The sequence below is a fragment of the Myotis davidii genome, unplaced genomic scaffold (assembly GCF_000327345.1).
Source record: "Myotis davidii unplaced genomic scaffold, ASM32734v1 scaffold59, whole genome shotgun sequence".
Taxonomy (NCBI): Eukaryota; Metazoa; Chordata; class Mammalia; order Chiroptera; family Vespertilionidae; genus Myotis; species Myotis davidii.
In genome coordinates, this window is record NW_006293001.1 from 5,698,921 (window position 1) to 5,701,304 (window position 2,384).

At 39.6% G+C, this 2,384-nt stretch overlaps 1 protein-coding gene across 1 annotated transcript in view; it reads left to right on the plus strand.

The window, feature by feature from the left end:
* CSRNP3 (cysteine-serine-rich nuclear protein 3) overlaps window positions 1–2,384 on the plus strand; it is a 173,412-nt gene that overhangs the window by 13,379 nt on the left and 157,649 nt on the right. The window contains exon 2 of the mRNA XM_006766499.1: window positions 1,148–1,311. The gene's annotated coding sequence lies outside the window, so the exon portion shown is untranslated. The remainder of the gene's footprint in view (window positions 1–1,147; window positions 1,312–2,384) is intronic.

Consider the following 2,384-nt stretch of genomic DNA (forward strand, 5'->3'; position numbering starts at 1 on the left):
GATAGACCTAAAATATATTTTATTGATTTTTTTTACAGAGAGGAAGGGAGAGGGATAGAGAGATAGAAACATCAATGAGAGAGAAACATTGATCAGCTGCCTCCTGCACATCTCCTACTGGGGATGTGCCCACAACTGAGGTACATGCCCTTGACCGGAATCAAACCTGGGACCCTTCAGTCCGCAGAGGCCTAGCTTTCACTGATGTGTTGATACAGAGAGTGAAGAGACTTAAATAAATATTTTACCCAGTAAAATGTTTAGGGACTGTGTTTTACTATATATATATAGTTAGTAAAATATATATATATATTGTATTGTGCTAACCTCCTTGGCATAGGACTCAAGTATTCCCCGTAGCTCTGCTTATTTGACTGGAAACATGATAAGGCATCTAAATTCTGCAGGTATAGCCATTCCTAACAACCAATTTGATTTTTGATGGACAAAGAGACCCAGGAAAGTAGATGTCTTTGTACCTGAGAAAAAGGAAATTCCAAGTAAGATAGACGTGCCCTAATCAGTATGCTGTGGGTATGACAGCATGCAAGTGAGTGATCTATTTTGTTCTGAACTCTGGCTCTGTCAAAGACAGAACACGGTTTACTAGAACAAATCAAATAAATGTATTTGACTCCTGTTTTGACGTTTGAAAACACTAAAACATATTGCCTATGCAACTCTCTGATTCCACATTTTTAATTTTGATTTTTTTTCTTATAAAATACCGTTGTCAGATGAGAGTGCAAATAACAATCAGGGTAGAATTGTTTTCAATGCTTTCAAACATTATGGACAGGATAATTTCTGCATAGATATGATAATGTGGTAGATGTAGTTCAAAAAATTACAGCCCTGAAAGATTCATGGACATAGACAACAGTATGGTGATTGCCAGAGAGAAGATGATAAAAGGGGGGATAAATGGTGATGGAAGAAGACTTGGGATGATAAACACACAGTACAATACATAGTACAATGTATTGTAGAATTGTATGCCTGAAACCTATATAATTTTATTAACCAACGTCACCTCAATGAATTCAATAAAAAAAATAATCACAGCCACCCAAACAATTTGGAAACCATGAGTATGCAATCAGTGGTCAAGTATTTCAATGCTCTGTTGTCCCTGTTTCTGTTCCAGGTACATGTGACAGCGCTACAGCTATGAGTGGAATTTTAAGGGGGAAGTGTGAAGAAATTGACAGATCCTATTCCTCTGTGCAGGAATCAGATGATGAAGTTTTTAGCTGTGACAGTACTGACAGTGTTGATAGTGTCAATCCATCCACCTCTAATCATTCACTGGTGAGTATCAGAAGCTGTATTGCAGGTTGTACTTCAAATGGTGGTGTAGGGTTGATTCTTGGAGTTTCTGTACTTATTCACTGGCTTTTATCTGCTCCAAAGTTGTTGTTTGTATCATACTAGACTTATTTGCAAACATTATATCATTTTGGTTAATATAGTCTCAGTAGTATACTTCTGTTCATCTCTATGGAGTAAGTATGAGAGGCAGAAATTAGTTCAATCTAAGGTAAGCAGATAGCAAGTGAAAATGATTTCATATGTGCCTTCAGCTTTCTGAAATAGATCCATCCTTTGAAACCTAATAAATTGAGATCCTTTGAACTTCTAATACTAATCTACTTATATAAAAACCCTGGGTATAATATCACAGCCAGAACCGCGACCAACTGGAAGGAAGTCAGTCCTGAAGGGGTCATCTTGGAAACAGCTGTGCCCTCCCCCAGCTGTTTCCTGGAGGGTGAGGCTTCAGGCAGGAACCGGCCCTCAGGGTGAGGTTTCAGGCAGGAACCCACCCTTAGGGTGAGGTTTCAGGCAGGAACCGGTCCTCAGGGCAAGTTTTCAGGCAGGAACCCGCCCTCGGAGCACAGCGTAGAAGTGAAATGATTTGTAATGGATCTATTATTGAATCTACCTTTGGAAATACTATATCTATAGATCAGTGGTTCTCAACTTTGGCTGCACATTAGAATCACCTGGGAATCTTTTAAAAATCCTGATTTCTGGGCCTCACCCTCCGGACATTCTGTTTCTTTGTTACTAATGTTGTGGCCCCACTCCATAACAAAGAAACAATTTCTGGAGAATGAGGTCCAGGAATCAGGATTTTAAAAAGATTCCCAGGTGATTCTAATGAGCACCCAAGGTTGAGAACCACTGCTCTAGAATTTTACTTAACATTGACCATGCCTGAGGGAGTGGCTCACATGTGAACATCATCCATCCTGATGATGTCAGGGGAAAAAGCTGAGGATCATGAAGTTAGAGAAAATTGCAACCATGGAAGCAGAGATGACTGGACCCTAATTAGGCATGATCAGTAGGGATGGTAAAGAGAGAAAGGACATTGAGCC